The 17,437-nt window shown below is 47.3% G+C and overlaps 1 protein-coding gene across 2 annotated transcripts in view; it reads left to right on the forward strand.

Moving 5' to 3' along the window:
- Window positions 1-17,437, forward strand: part of UBXN8 (UBX domain protein 8) — a 241,543-nt gene that overhangs the window by 28,125 nt on the left and 195,981 nt on the right. The gene's annotated exons all lie outside the window — the stretch shown is intronic.

The raw sequence follows: 17,437 nt of genomic DNA on the forward strand, positions 1-17,437 counted from the left end.
GACCGCATCTAGAAGATGCTTGGCATATAGTAATAGGTAATGTGTCTAGTGAAGGGCTGGCTTTCTTTGGTTCACCTTTGTTCAGGGCAAAAGCTGTATGCAGAAGAGGCTCGGCCTACTAATAGGTGATGTCTGTGTTGGGGTCTGACCTCTTCATTTTGATCTTTGTTCAGGGCGAAAGCTGTATCTACAAGATGCTTGGCATATAATAATAGATGGTTTCTTCTGGTTGAACTTTGTTCACGGCAAAAACTGTTTGTAGAAGAGGCATGCCATATTAATAGGTGATATATGTAATGAGGAATGGCGCCTCTATAACAGTAACTCACTTCAGCACAAAACCTGCATGTAGAAGAGGCTCAGTCTACCATTAAGGGGTGTGTCTGGTGGGGATTTGGCCTCTTGATACAGAGCTTTGTTCAGGGTGACAGCTGTATGAAGAGGAGGCTGGGCCTACTATTAGGTAATTTGTCTAGTGGGAGGCTGGCCTCTTCATGCTCCCTTTTGTTCATGGCAAAAGTGGTATGTAGAATGTAGGAAGGTGGAATCTGACTATATGGTTGTCCCCAACTTTTTGCCTGGTATTTGAATGGTTTTTGACTAGTCTGGCTGGGATCCTGCTATCCAGGAACCCAGCCTATCTGCTTCCTCTCTAAACTGATGTGAGTACCCTAGGTACATACCCATTGGATACTGAGGACACCCTATCAGCCCCTTGTAGATGGTACCCTGGGTACCCAGGGCATGGGTCCCTCAGAGGCCTACCAGGGGCTGCAGCACTTATTGTGCCACCCCTGGGACAGCCATACAAACTGACACCACCAGACCACTACTGTAGTCTGGGTAAGGTGGTGCTTGCACCCCTTACAGGGATATAGGTATCCTGTATCCCACTTAATACAACACATATATCCTCATAGGTCACCCCTAAGGTAGGCCTTGCTAATCCTACAAGGCAGGGTGCTGAGATATGTGTGAGGGGGAACCCCTACCTAAGTAGGGCCACTCTGCAACCTTCGTAAAACTATTGCTGGGTTGTTTGGAGTGCAGCCATACCATATACTCTTAACCGCATTATAAGTAATCGCGATAGCGTGATAACTTGAGAGTGGCTGCACAGAACCATGTCGTGTTTGGTGTCAAACATGTAGGAATCATACCCCCAATCCAACCATGGGAGTCAGGGCATGATTCCCCCCTGCTAGAGGGGCGATATGGTAAAAGCGGCAGATTTTAGACACCAATTTAAAAGTGCACACGTAGTACAAAATGGATGCTACCCGCCACCCACACGACTCTGGATACCTGTTGCTGGGCAGGACTCCAGCCACGGAAGCTGGACAATAGGGATCTTGTTGCAAGGAGGTGCTCCCACCTCCCCAGACAGACTATGTGGATTGGAACTGGGTGGGTGCACCATAGGATGTCTTTCAGACTTGCACGTAGGCTTCTCCAGTGCCTACTTCTGCATACACCGCCTCAAACCGGTACAGGGGCATCCTTTCCCCTGCCCAGGCGGGAAACCACACAAAGGGGAGAGGGTGTAGCCACCCATTCCCGCCTGAACTCTCATTGGTGGGCTCTGATCTAGACACTTCCCTAATCCTTGGATAAAGGTGAATACAGGGTCCCCAGAGCCTCAGATTATTCTTGGACTTTACAGACTTGAACTTCGACTTGCTGCCGCACAGCTGAATGAAGAAATCTCCCTTGGGATAAAGGAGTTACCCCCCTGCTTGGCAGGCACCTGAACCACTGCAAGTGAACCGGTTGGAAGTTCGCTGCTCCTACGGACATCGACGACTCCTACCTACCTTGAGGTGGGTTTCCAAGCATCCCAGAGGCCAGTGAGTGTGCACAGCAAAGTTCAGCACCTTGGACCCCGTGGGTGCCGAGATCCCCAATACCCAAGGACACCGGCCACTTCTTGCACAGCACACGAACCCGACGAGTGGGGAAGTTGTGCTTTGGCCCATTATTGAGCCAACCTCAGCATCATCTGTGCCAAAGATCGACTCCCTAGCCCGCTCCGGCGACCCGTGGGCGCATCTTTACGCACGCCAAATTGCTACCTCCCGCGGTCCCTTGTCTCTCGACTGGTGGGCCCTGGCGGAGGTCAATCTTCACTTCCAAGAGTTCCCTTGGTTGCTCCAGGCCTGCTCTTCAGTCTCCTCGCTGTACGACCTCGCTCAGACCTTGAGGGTCTGCACCAGTAGCTGTTTTGTGATTCTTGCGTGGGTTGCGGTTGCCAAGGCTTTGTGGATCCAATCCGGACACTAACACCGCAGCGACCCTCATCCTTCGTGGGACAGTCGCCCTCCAGAAGCTGACCTTCCTTGAAGCCTCCTGGACCCCGTGGCTGACGATCCAAGCTACCCATCTTCCACCTGGAAGCACCCGACATTGAAGGGCTCTTTCTCCTGATCCCCCTGGTCACTGTGCCGTGACCCAGACTCTGTCCCCTCTGCTTTCACGTCCTTCTCTTCAAGATCTACATCTTCAATCTTCACAACATCGACGACGCTTCTTGCTAGCAGCAGTTCTTCACGTTTTGCCATTGAAAATCAGCCCGCGACCTGACATCGAAAACGACCTATGCACCCGGCTTCCCTGGGGCAGGTAACAGTGGTACCTCAGTACTCTCGTGGGTGTGGGCCCTTCAAAAGCTTAACACTAAACTCTTGAACTTGAACTCCTGCTAGAAGTGTTTTTAATCTTGTAAAATTCAACCGCGACATTCTCCATAGGCTTAAATAGAGATACCGACAGTAGCTTATAGTATACCACTGCATGCGTCTCCCGTGGTTCCCCTTCCTCGCTACCTTGGGTGGTTTCACAAGGGACCAGTGACCCTAAATGCCCTAGGCATTGTCTGTAGAATTGTCGTGGTCCTTATACCGCTTTTTTAATATATGGTTTGGTCCCCCCCCCGGGGCCTTATGATTCCAGTGCTATTTATTGTAACTATCAATGCTTGTTTGAATTGTATCTTTACCTCCAGCCTCATAAAGAGACTAGTGGGATTATTCTTAGAATAAATACATATATTTTATATATATACCTGTGTGGACTACTCTTTCATTTGGTTATTCAAGAGGTTATCTATGGTAAAACAATAAGCTTCACACTCCTTCAAGACTTAGCCTGAAGGCTGCTCTCCACAGCTACCACTAGGATAGCTTTCTTTAAAGGTTGTCTTTTAACCTATCACCATAAGAGTCGAATTGGACATGTGCAAGGTGTCCCCTATAACTAGTGGACAGCATATGCCAGGCCAACTTCTCACATAGAAGAATCTCAACCTACTAATAGTCGATGTGCCTGATGGAAACCTGGCCTCTTGATCTAGAGCTTCGTTCAGGGTGACAGCTGGATGTAGAAGAGGCTTGGCCTAATAATAGGTGATGTGTGGTGGGGCACTGGTCTGTTCATGCTGAGCTTTGCTCAGGGCGTCTTTTGCATACATATTTCTTCCTGAACAGATGTCGTCAAGCACAGGCCAGTCCTCCACCCCTTATTAGTTAGCCAAGTCTCTTCCACAGTGGTCTTTGAGACAATAAATAGAATGTCTGCTCTGTCAACTTCCATAATGTACGTAGTTATTCAGGGCCAATTTAGGCAGTGCTCTGAAAGTCAATTAATAAACCACCTGAATGTTCTGCTGCTGTTTGTAGTGCTGGGCTAAAGTTGTGTTGATGTGTTTAACTTTGTGATAATGTGCATTATGATTTCTTGGTGATCCCTTGAAAGCCTTCAGCATCTGTTCTTGTTTTATGGTTTGCTTTCCTGAATTTACATTGTTTTTGAAAATCTAAGCCCCATATTCCACCATAAATGTAGGTATTTGTGTAGGGTTGACGTTGCCCTTACACTTCATGGTGTGTAGACAGTCTCTTGGAGTACTATTGTGTAACAAGCAAACCTTTAGCTGCCTAAATCCTTTTGGTTGAGCCTAAATCCTTGAGATCTGTGAACTCTCTGAGGGCACCGTGGTTTTTGGATTTCCAAGGATCTAGTATACAGGCTTGAGTTTAGCTTATTTTTATTGGCTCCATTGGCAGCTGAACAAAAAGCTGGGGTATAAGTCGTCAATTGTGGAATTTAAATTAAAACGCTATAGTAATAGCAGAAGTTTCATGCCTATCACTTCTTATGTTTTGATGCATTCGTGTAGAGAAATCCAGCTGCTTCACTCGGGCTTCCAGTGTTCATGTCTCACATTTATGTCAGTCTACAGGTTTGGGTTTGAATAAGCCATTCTGACGTAGACTTCCTCTCCCTCTATCTGGAAATGTTCCCTTGTTGCCATCTATGTGAATCTGAAACATCACATTGGGGTTCTTCACAGTCTGTATGTGTTAAAATAAATGTAATAAAAACCTGAGACCTCTTCGGCTTCACAGCCTTTGGTCTGCCTTCTGGTCTTTCAGAGGTAGGAATATGACAGGATCACCGGTTTGGATATGCCCCTTGGATGAAGAGAAACCAAACGTGAATGTCCGGAAGTTGACAAAACCGTTGTAAGTAAAGGAGTCTGTGAGGGAGCTATCACCAAATCAAAAAGAAAGTTTCTTGCCCCACCACCGAGTGTTGGAAACGATCTTTGTTTTCTAACTGCTTTACTCCGGTTAATTCACTGGCTTGAGGAAAGGAAAATGGAAGCGAACCACAATAAAGGGAAGCTCCAATGAGTTTTCAGCCAGTGGCTTTATAGAGTGGTTTCTTTTTAGTGCTCTGCTTAGTACTCCCCACTATACCAGTAACAACAACAGAAAACAAAAGAAATAGAATCCTTGTTCTAATTCCTTTCCTCTCCCCAGCTCCCCGTGAGCCCCTGCATACGAGCACGTACCTTGGATAGCCACCCTCCTCCGGGAGCTTGGCGGGCGAGTCGTAAGACTGGTGGCCTCCTGGCGTTCTTCCGGTGTCAGGATCGTATCCTCTGTCCTCTCCCGGATCGCGTGTGCCTCTCTGGCTATGGACGCTCTTCTCCCCCAGCGTCTTCGCACTCGGTCCTGTTGTGATCCGTGGGGCGGGGCCGCCCACTGTGTCTTCTTCCGGATTTTCTTGCTTCAGGGCGTGTAATGATTGGTTGAACGCCAAGTCTGTCACAACGGGTCGCCGACCACCTTCCTTCCCGTTGGGAGAATCTGTTGGGGTCTTAAAGGCACAGGCAGTCCACAGGGTCTGTGCAGAAAGGAACAGGGCTTTAGTTGATATGTATCTAGGGGAATATGGAATATCTTTCCCCCTGTCACATTCTCCTACAAGAACCTGTGAGTTCATCAAAAGCCTCAGTTGTGCTTCTCCTTAAATTAAATTGAAGTGGAAAGGGCCTGATGAGATCCTTTTCTGTACCTGTGGGTGTTCCAAGTTTGGGTGCTGCCTACTTAAGACCTTCTCGCCTGTTGGTGGTACCCCCAAATCCTTGAAGTGACGTGCTTTATCTCTGGGCGTAAACTGCCCTTTTCCACCCCCAACAAATATTTCTGTGTGGCACTGACACGCAGCTCCACTCCACTGTCCTGCCTATACTGTCTCCCTGTCCATAAGAATAGTCCAGAGAGGGTGCTCTTTTGCAGGCCCTGCTGCAGCAGGAGGAACTGTTCAACCATGCTTACAACTTAAAAATTGCCTGCCCCATTGTAACCCGACAATGTAAGAGCCCGGGTTTTAAAGCTCAAATTTGTGTGTGTGACTACATTGTGCAGACTGTGAGGCTGCCACACCTTATGGCTTTTGTTTTGTAATGCTGCCAGACGAAAGGCTAGCCTTGTTCTAGAATGGCATCACTGGGGGAGTCACGGATCCACAATCCGTGCTTCCATATCCCAAGTGATGCGACCCTCTTTTACTCAGCATTAGCGAATGCTTTTTAGAAATACTTTTGCAGCTTTATGTAACGTGGTTAATTATTGCATGTAGCTGCTTTAATGCCGCACTATTTAGTAACAATATTGAAAAACATACATAAAATTAAAACATTCAACATTGCTCCCATCCCCTGCAATTCACTTCCCTAGTCCAATTCTGCACCCCTTTTTTTAGCTTCTGCTGTATCTGTCCATGGAGCATCTAGTCTTGTAGATTTATGAAGTGTCTGCTAACCATAAGAAGCCGTTGAAGTGTTTTACTGATAGGTAATCATTTTGTGTATTCGCTTTATAGATGGTGCATCAAACCGAATATGTGGAGTGACAGTGAGCTGCTAACAAACAAAAACATAAATGGGTAGTCGGCCATTACTTAAGGGCAATCTTCCTTACCACGATTAAGGTCCTGCTCATCCCAGTTCCGCCTCCCGACAGTCACCCTAATATTTGTTTTATTTTCAGTGAATAAAGGCACCTCCCACCACCTCCATGCCTGCCAGTAACAAGACCAGGCAGAACCATAGAGGGGGGGAGGGAGGGAACATTACTGGGGCGAGGAGGACCTTAATCAGGTCATTACAGTTTGAAGACTTCACAAGCTCAAACAAGAAATAAGCTTGGCACAAAGACAGCAGGAAACACAGCTATAACACTCAGGGTTAGACAAATCTGCCTCACAACAACAGCCAAAATAAGAATGGAAGCATGCAACACATTCAGGCGAGAGCATCCAGGACCAGTGTGAAGCGACCGCCAGGTGGCAGGCCCACGGAATTCCGGGACAGAAACCCTTGCGGCCGCAGCCCAAAAGAGAAAATAGAGGTAGAGAGCCCATGAACCTGAACAGGAAGAACCAGGCCCAAGGATGCAGAAGATTGACAATCTTCCAGCTGAAACACCACACGTGAGGTAGAGTAGAGGTGGCAACCAAGCACCCCGTAGTAACCTCTCCAAAAAAGACAACTGAGCAGGACAAAAGGCAAAAACCCCAGTGTGCAGCAAATAAATCCAGGACATGGAAAGTGCAGTAATTCACCAGTGTGGGTCTCAAAGCACTGAATGAAGGGGAGATCAAGTGAGTTGCCCAGAAGCACAGGATGTTGATGTCAACGCCAAAACACAAACCTGGGTCCCACCGGCAAAGTCAGCAGCACCGGCCGGTATGCCACAGAAATAGAACCAAAAGAAAATTACCAACACCAGAAAAAAACAGGACGAGAAAATCACCCGTTGCAAATGGAACTGCAAAGAAATTGCAGGAATGAAGGTCAGACTCAGCCACAAAACTATACCATCAGGCAGAAACAGTAGAGAGGAAGAGGACATCAGTAAAGCCCTCAACTCTTCAGTGTCAAGAACCAAAGAAATGGGCACCGAAAAGCCATCGCAACAGACTATCACAGCAAGGCAGCCTCAACCAAAAGTCCACTAAAGTGCAAGAGGAGACCTGAAAAAATAGAAGGCAAGACCCAGGCCAGAACATGGACTACTGAAACGTGGGATAAAACCGCAAATTCTGTAACAAATGCCCAAAAAAGAAGCAAGTCCAGCCAAAGCAGCGCCAGACCCGTACAAGTTCATTCAGCAGCCCACTGAGCAGCCAAAGCAGAGGAGGCCAAAGGAACAAAAAACAACAGAAACTGAACTGGAGCCCATGATCTGCACACCATGGCACAAAGGGACCCCAGTCTGTAACCCAAGAGGAAAAAGCAGAATCCTAGAGGATTTCCAAACAATGGCTGCCAGCAGAGAAGAGCACCCCATTGGACCCAACGCCAAGAGCCAGGCCGTCAAATACAGGCGGCGGAGATAGGAAGGACAGCAAAGGAAAATGATGTGGGGATGGGATCACCAGCATCCTAACAAATGTCCCCTGGACAAACTGGAGCAACAGAGAAAACCAAAGTTGATGAGGCCAAACAGAGCAGACAAGCGCATCAACAGCATCTCCACCAAAACCTCAATCGCAACCAGAGGGGGGAGAATTTGAAGGGACGCATGCTGTTCATGAGGGCCCAGGAAACGAAAGAGCTGCCATCTGAGCAAGCCTGGGAACAGACCAACCCCGTACAGAACCCTGGAAGAAGGGCTGTGTGGGGGAGAGGCAAAGAGAGGGAGCCAAGAAACCCTGAACAGAAACCAAAGGACCCCGAAAACTGGGAAAGAAACACCAGAACAACCTTCCAAACTGCAGCCAACTCCCGCCAAATGGAGGGATAAGCTAATATCCCCTGGGACCATGGACCACTGCCTGAAAGACCCAAGAGTGGCCCTAACTCCAATGACTGACAACTGTGGGCAAGAAAAATAGAGGAGGGAGCAGAAATTGAACCCCCTACAAGGGAGCAAGCAGCCACCTCTTCAAGCCCTGAAAACAGAGCAGGAGAAAAGGAGCGGGAGAAATTACACATGCAAGGAAGGGAGCTCCGACAGACAACAGATGATGGATGAGAGGACACAGATGGGGACGAGCCCAAGGACAGACCACAGTGATGGATGCTCCCAATCCCAGGACACTTGCCTACTCCGAACTGGGTCTGACAGCAGCGACAAGAGAACCTTCAAGAGACCTTGCTGAGCTTCACCGCGTGTAGAAGGCAGAAACTGCCCTTCCTGAGTAAAGAAGAGAGCAGCGATAAATGCAACCGCAGAACCGGGAGACAAATATGCAAGGGTCAGTCAGAATCGCAACCGCTGAATTAGCACAAATGAAACCTTCACAGCCAACAAAGGAAGAGAGGACCCCCATAGCAAACAACCGTCAAAGGAAGCAAATCCAGAGAACCCCTGAAGCCACAAACACCTACCACCAGAGCCAAGACCCCGCAAAGGTGTGCGGAGCAAGAGACCGATCAAATGGCTGAGAGTTATAAATCCCAAGATGGACTGGAAGGAACTATCTGGCTTGCGGACCAAGAAGAGGACGGAGAAGACCTCAACCACTACACTGCAGGCAGCTCTCAGACGACTACCCTGTGGGTGAGCAGTGACTCCACCCCAGACCGCACAGCAACTCGTATGTGGTGGTCCCCGGAACATGGGGGAGCTCGACAGACCCAATGGAGGGAGACTGGGAAAAGGGACCAAAACCCTGGCAGATGACTGACAACCTCCACAGGTCGGAAACTAGGAGAACCCTGATCCAGAAAACCTGAAGCCTGGCCCTGACTCAGCGAAAAGCAGTACAGGACTGTCCACCTAGGGGCCTGGAGCCACAGGTGAACGTGGCTCGCAGACCATAGGTCAGCCACAAAAGGGATGCGAAGAGGACCACAGTGCCTGAAATCTGTATGTGAAATTTGATGGCGTATACTGGACAAACTGGGCAGAGGATGTAGCCTTATGGCTAGAGCAGTCGACCTCCACGCTGGAGAACCGGGTTCGAGTCTCCACAATGACGCTTAACATCCTGTGATTCTGGGCAAATCATTTAATCTCCCTGTGCCTAACACAGATGAATATGTCCATCTGTAACGAAACTGGTGCTCATGTAAAGCGCTCTGATACCTGATATCTTCGGGTCGAGTTTGCGATATATAAAACACAAAAAAAAAAACACAAAAAATTGAAAGGCAACGATACCAACATCCGTCAGCTGATCTTCGCACAATAACAGACAATTTGTCCTCAAGCAACGGAGGGCACACGAACAGGAACACATGGTCCTGCATCGCCTCCAGACACTATGGTGAGGCCACATGAACCTGAGCCCTGCTACATCAGCCCCAACTAGGAGGAAAACCCCACAAGGCATAGAAAAAACACCAAATAAAGAGTGTGCCAGTACCACCAAGCGCCCGCATTGGGGCTGAGTCCCCCAGGACCTGAAGACAGTAAAACTCCCAGAAAGTCTACAGCACCTGAGAATCCCAGGCGGCTCTCATCTCGGTTCCAACGAGGCTGGACCCAGCATAAAAATGAGAACAGTAGCATTCAGGGTGGTATGGCCCTAGGTCTCAAAAACCCTAGGGAGGACCAGTGACTGACGGGCACAAGCCACACCAGCCCACAGACCAAAAGCAGAGGCAGCAGGATACATACACAACAGAGCTGACTGCTGGAACCTGCGGGTATAGATCTTGAAAAAGAACCAGAAAAAGACTGACACTCAAAGATGGGAAACAAGATGTCCCAGACAATGCAATGCAAAGGAAAATCGAATAAGAAAGTAGAGCAGGGAAAGACCACTGAGACACCCAAACGTGAGCCCTAAACCCACACAGTGAGAGCAACAGAGAGAAACCATCAGGCCGCAAGGGACTCTCGCAGCCAAAAGGGCACATACTGTCATTTAGGGGAGTTGGCCACATATACATCAACATCCCTCATTTGCTTTATCTGGCTTGAGGTGCACCAATAGCAAACTGAAACAGCCCAATAACAAAAACCTGAAAGAAGAACGTCCCCAAATTTCACCCTTGCACACACCACCGTGAAGAAGCAGCATAAGCAAGTGCATTCAAATATATTCAGCTAGCCCCAGAGCAACCACTCAGGCATCCGGAGAGCCAAGCAGAAACTGAGCCGTGCTAAGAGCACAACTTCCACAAGTGAACCCGTACAAAAAGCAACAAAGGCTCAAGCAACGAGACCTTGAATGCTTAAGACGGTCTGCCACCTCCCCCACATCTTCGCACACAGGACAGGGCCACAGGGTTGAAGTGCTGCTAGAAACCATTCACATTCGAACCTCCCACCCAGGACCGCTGGAAATGCACCCCACCAAGCACATGAACAGGGAGTACGGCTGCGGGTGGTGCAGAAAAGCACATAAAACACACACGTCCTCGGCATGTGAATCCTGTTGAGTCAGATCACAAAAAAAAATGCACAAACACAGTAAAGAGCCATAAGTACAACTAGTGCATTCACATACCTGTCGTCGAACAGGAAAACCAGCAGGCATGGAGGCGGGTGGGAGGGACCTTTATTCACTGAAAACAAAACAAGCATTGGCATAGCCAATAGGTCTCGCATTTGAGACCTTATAAGAGTGTGCTTGGGGCTGTCTTACTGTGAGTGGCAGACTGCTTGTGCATTTCTACTTAATAAAAAAAGTCCACTTAGGTGCCAAGCCTCATGGGTTATTCTCCTTTTGCACGCATGCTGGCTCAGGCGAGACTTAAATACTAGGGTGTTAGGGTGCCAGTCGGGAGGCTGGACCGTGGCACATACTGTAATGACTGGGACGAGGAGGACCTATGAGGGGGTAATGGTATTGAGTGCAATGCCTGTGGGTGATAAACTATGTGTGTGTGTGAATTTCTTTAATACAAATAATAGCAAAGTACTTACTGTTGCCGCCATTTTCCTCTTCAGTACAACCTTGTTGAGCATGTCTGTGTAACTCCTCTCAACATTTGAACACTTGACTGCATGTTTTTATACAGCTGAGGAGGGCCGCTCGGAGCTTTTGGCTATTTTACTGGATTTTAGTAGTTATATTAAGCTTTACACATTGAATTCAAGGATATTTGATCCCCGCCATGGAGGTTCGACTGTTGGGATGGGGTGAAAAAGCAGACCCTTCAAACTTGAAGTGAGTGGTGTTTAATGCCCACTTTGAAGGCGCTCAGTTTGATGGTGTATCCCACATCAGAAATAAAAGTAACACAATATGTCGTCTCTGCATGCGGTAGGGAGGTGCAAGGCCCTGGATGGATTTGCACTAGTCCTTTTAAGGGCCAGGTACTGTCCGGTACGGAGTACCTGCACTTCTTTCATTTGAAAGGGAGAATGCCTGCAACTCTCATCACTGGTAAAAAAAACTTTTACTGGGAGAGTACCGGCACCAGTAACCTGCAGAGTGAGTATCAGCACTTCTGTATTTCCATTTTAAGCACTGAATTGCACGGTATATGAAATTGCATTCTACCAGTAATCTAGTGCATCTGAAGCCTGTAAGGCAGAAACAGTATTGCCCTACTTTACAGCAAGGTGCAATGTTTGTTTTTTACTAGGCCCTCCTATTGATGTCTAGTCCGTTTGTAAATTATTTCTGTTCTGGTTGCTACGGGAATGGAAGCACATGTAAATGAAGTGATCTAGCAGCACACAGTATGGTCTAGTGTGTAAACTAGTGTGTAAACTCAGGTTAGACATTGTGAACATGTAGTGACACCACTCACGCAAAGACGTTAGCAATAAATTATAAAAACAACTGGTAACCCACATATTTTCAAAAGAATCATCTTTTTATTTGTTTATGCAATGGTAATTTGCATTACAAAGAAACAACCTTGCAGTGATTTAAAAAAATAAATAAACATTTTATTACCCTGATGTACGGAAACAGAGATCATAGACGTAATAAAAATCCTTCCAATTTCATATCTTTGTATTTCTTATCATGTGTGTGATACATTACGTGTACATTGTACTCGTCAGGAAGAAGTGTCATCATTCAGTATAAACGATCTGCTGAATGTGTCATATATGGAGCATCAAAAAACATTCAGGGCCTAATTCCAATCTCAATCGGAAAGCCTCTGACCGCTGATTGGAGTTTAAACCGGCGAGGAATCTGACTCGGTTCTGAAACGGTGTTGGTCTGAGGCAACTCCATCCGACATTGAAATCAGGCCCTTAGTATATCACATCACCACTAAACTCCATAAACTTGTAAGACAAAAAGTGAATTTTATAACAAAACAAGTAAATATGTTCACTTTCTACTAATAAGTGACTAAATGGAGGACCCGATTTTGGTAGTTTCTGAAAATACTTTTCACTGAGAGACAACAACAGAAAAGTAATTTTTACACAAATGATTTCAAACCACATTATGTTTTTTTAAACAGCAACTGTCGGTTTTTGAATCTGATTGGCTTCATGATTAAAGTTTTTCTTCTGGGTTAGACTTATGCTTGCAGGTCAAAGTCTATAATGCATTATAAACATACAGGTGATGTGGTCAGCTCATTCGTTTGGTACAGACCAACATTCTGCCGTTAGCTCTAATGTTATTACCATGGACAGCGGTTCTTCTTGAAATTGCCTGTTTTAGATTCCCAAGTTGTCCAGTTATAGGTTGAAATCTTTTGTTCCCATTGTGTGTCTTAAAGCTTGACCTGTTATGTGCCTGTAAGTTATGAACATGGCCAACTCCTAGGCATGAGTGGAGTTGTAACAAAGGAATTTTATTGGTTAAGATGCTGAAATATGTTCAAATCCAAAACAGTCTGTCCCACTAAAATCCAAAACAATCGGCCCCCACTCCATTCTAGAGAAATCTGCCTTACTCCAATCTGCCCCACTCCAATCTGCTTCACTGCAGTACAAAACAATCTGCCCCACTCCAGTCTGCCCCACTCCAGTCAGATCCACTCCAATTCATAACAATCTGCTCCACTCCAATCAAAAACAATCCACTCCATTCCATTCCGCCTCACTCCAATCCACCCACCCCACTCTGTCCTAATTCATCTCACTCCAATCCACCACACCACACTCCACTCCACCCCACTCCAATCCACCCACACTGATCCAATCTACCTCACTCCAATCCTCCCCACTCCAAACCAATCGACCACAATCCACCCCACTCCAGACTAGCTCACATCAATCCAAACCATTCCAATCCAACCCACCCCAATCTTACCCAGCTCACTCCAGTCAATTCCAACCCAATCAAATCCATTCCAATCCATCCCACTCCAGTCCACCGCAATCCCATCCACCACAATCCAACCCACTCTGATCCAGTCCAGCCCATTCCAATGTTATCCAGCTCACTCCAATACACTCCAACCCAATCCACCCACTCAATTCCATTCCAGCCCATTCCAATCCACCTCACTCCAGTCCAATCTATCGCAACCCAATTCACCACAATCCAACCCTCTCCAATCTAACCCATTCCAATCCTACTCAGCCCACTCCAATCCAACCCAATCCACCCACTCAAATCCAATCCAAAGCAACCCATTCCACCCCACTCCAATCCACCTTAATCAATACCACTCCATTCCAATCCCCCTTAATCCACCCCACCCCACTCGAATCCAATCCACCCAACTCCAAACCACCTTAATCCATCACCCCAATCCACCTCCCCCAATCCACCTCCCTCCACTCCATCCACCCACTCCAGTCCAATCCACTACAATCCACCCAATCAAATCCAGTCCACTCAAATCCAATCCAGTCTACCCCACTCCGATCCATCCCACTCCACCTCACTCCAATCCACCCCACCCCAATCCAAGCCACCTCAATCCACTCCACCCCACCACAATCCAATCCACCACAATCCATCCAAACCACCATCCTCCAATCAAAAACACCTCATTCCAATCCAACCCAAACAACTGCAATCTAACCCAAACCACCCCACTCTAGTCCAATCCATCCCACTTCAATACAATCCACTCCTATCACTCCCAATTCATTCCACCCACCTCAGTCCACCTCACTCCAATTGGCCCCAGTCCAACCCACCCCAATCCAGCCCACCTCACCCCATTTCAACCCAGTGCACTCACTCCAATTCACCCCACTCAAGCCACCCACTCTAACCTAATTAAATCCATCCCACTCTACTTCAACCCAATCCACCCCACTACCTCAATAGACTCCAACCCACTCCACGACACTGCACTCTATAACACTCTTCCATTGAGCCACTGAACTCTACTCACCTCTACTCAACACTGCAACACTTTACTCCCTAATCTCCACTCTACAACACTCGACTCCAACAAATCCACTCTACAATACTCTACTCCTCCACGCCACGCCCCTCCAAGCCACTAACTTTTACCCGTGCTGAACAGCAGTCACACTGGTGTACAACAAGGCACAAACACATTGCAAAAGCCAACAGCTCTTGTATAGGCGGAACCTATTGGTTTTTCCAGTGCTTGTTGTATGCTGGGCTTGTTCAGTAAATTCTGCCTTTAGCCGAGAATATCCGCCAGGTAAGCTCCTTATGTCTGTGTGCGTCGTCAGCCAAGGCTGCTTGCCTCTTCTAGCGTTGTATCATTTGTTCAGAACAAGTTGGAACTCATCTTTTAGTGGCTTTTGATGCCGAGGCCTTTGTTACTGTCTTTATCCCCACAGTCCGGTGTCATAGTGATGTCGGTGCCAAGAGGCAGAGGGAGACAGACTAAAGCATTCCTCAAAGATTAGCCCTCAGTGCCTGGAATGAACATTAGCATTCCATTTCCCGTTTGTTTACACCAACATTGAACTACAGTGTGTGATCTCTCGTTAGATACATGCTTCGGGAAATTCTTTTGTATTATTAGTTTTGGAAACTGGATAGTTCATGCCCAAAGGATGACCTAACCTGTGATTTGAGGGCCTAGTCATGGAGTACAAATCTGTTACTCCAGCATGTGTTTTATTGAGGTCATGTTCTTGACCCTGCATGCCCTGCACACCCCCGACTCACTCGTTTCTCCTCTCTCTCCCTTCCTCGAATATCTCTCCCTCATCTTTCACTTCTCTCCCTCAGTATATTGCTATGTTGGTCTCGTAGCATTCCCTGGGTTTCTTCCACATGAGAATGAGATTTGCATTAGAATTGGAGTCTGAGTCATCCTGTGCTGATATATTTTGGGTATTGTGTTCTGTTTGTTTCTGGGTGAACTAATGTTGTCGTACTTAATGACCAGTAGGTGTATATTGTGCTGGGAAGTGTGACGTGGAGGCTTTCACCTTTTTACAAATGTTACCGATTTATTAGACAATTAGCATGCCTTTTGCTTGGCTCCTGTTTGTGTGGCATGTTTTGAGGAGCCCCGTGATAACCCCATGTCTGAGCTCTGTTGAATGTACAAGAGGCGTTCTGCCTGATGTGTGTGTTTATATATGTTGGTAAGTCGTATTTATTAAGGTGTGTGGTAGCCAGTTGCATGGTGTTATGTTTGATGTATGAAGTTGAATGTTAGAATATCATGGTACTCAAAAACGACCAGCTACAATATTGACTACCACTATATTGTCAAGGTAAGTGTATATAGGTACGTATGCGTTTATCATTCTTAATGCCACATCAAGTACACATTTAATTACACTGAAGGCGACAGCACTAGTGTAGTTATGGTTAGGTAGGAGTTTCCATGGAAAGGCTTTTTTTGTTATCTGAATAGGTTTGGTACCATTCGTGGATTCCGCACTAAACTTTCTAACAAAACAAAAAAAAAAGTACATCTACTTTGGCTTTGTCATGCCAATTCTTGTATACCTCCTTCAAGGGCGGGCAAGAAAGAGTAGGGATGCCAAAAGCGCCATTTTCCATTTTAATTCTCATAGCATTCTTTGCTCCTCCATAAAAGAAGATTTGGTGCAACAGAAGTGTGTAATGAAGATAGAACTTCACTTCAAGAAGTGGCCTTGTTTGGCTTGGTGTAAATTCTTTAAGTAGTTTTCAAGACCGTAGCATTTAAAAAGCAGCTTGGATTGGGTATGAAGAGGTAAAATTTTAGCGCTATCTGACTGTTAATTCACAGAGGACCTGTGGGATCAGTACAGCAGACCTCTTTGATTTCCAAAATTAAAAAAAAGAAAGAAAAACGCTCAGATCTGACTGGCTAAGGGAGCTTTTTCTTCTGTCAGCCATTAGGCATCATGGATCTGAAGATGGATCCATGGTACCGGAACAATCTGATTGCCTTTCCACAACATCTGGAATAATGGGATTCCTGGGTCCTCCATGGTTCCCAGCAAGACCATCCCTTCAATCAATCAGGGGATTGTAAGCGCGCTACTCACCCGTGAGGGTCTCAAGGCGCTGAGGGGGAGGGTCCGCAGATCTTTTTAGCAGAAGCCCCAGGTCTTGGTACTGCATAACTGTCTATAACGTTCTTTGAAGCTTGCCTAAGGGTGGATCCTGTGACCACCCCCCCTTGAACCAGGCCAAAGTGATGTTTAGTGGGGGCTGGGTGCTTGCTGATGGTGGAGTGCCGCCAGGCCCTTCACCCCACCCTCTGCATGCAGTGTTAAGTGGGTACCAGTTGCTTGTGGAGAGTGAGTGCCCACTGGCTGTGCACAGTGGGCTTTGACTACAGTGCCAGGCCTCTGGCCAATCAATCAGGGGTTTTAAAGCACACTACTCACCCGTGAGGGTCTCAAGGCCCAGGGGGGTCGGTGCAGCTCCGAGTCAGCCGAAAAGCCAGGTTTTGAGGCTCTTCCTGAAAATGAGCAGAGTAAGGGAGCGTCTGATGTTGACGGGGGGCGAGTTCCAGGCTTTGGCTGCGGTGTAGGAGAAGGCTCTTCCATCCGCTCTGGTTCTGCAGATGGTGTGGAGCTATTTGTAGGCGTGGGTGAGTAGCTTGAAGGTTACTCTCTTCTCGATAGGGAGCCAGTGGAGGTCTCACAGGTGTTGGGTGATATGCTTATGTAGTGGGATGCGGAGGACAAGTCTGGCTGAGGTGTTCTGGATGGTCTGGAGTTTTTGGACCACCCTCCACGGGCGGACAAATTCTGTGTGCAGTGGGGATTTGTTGCTGCTGGAAATTGTGTCACTCTTGCTGTACAGTTCTGTTTGGCAGCCCATCGAAGGTGGGGTGCACGACTTGGCCATAGGCGAAGCATTGGGTGTGATGCGTGTTTCGCATGGC

This window comes from Triturus cristatus, chromosome 2_1 (assembly GCF_964204655.1).
Source record: "Triturus cristatus chromosome 2_1, aTriCri1.1, whole genome shotgun sequence".
Classification (NCBI taxonomy): Eukaryota; Metazoa; Chordata; class Amphibia; order Caudata; family Salamandridae; genus Triturus; species Triturus cristatus.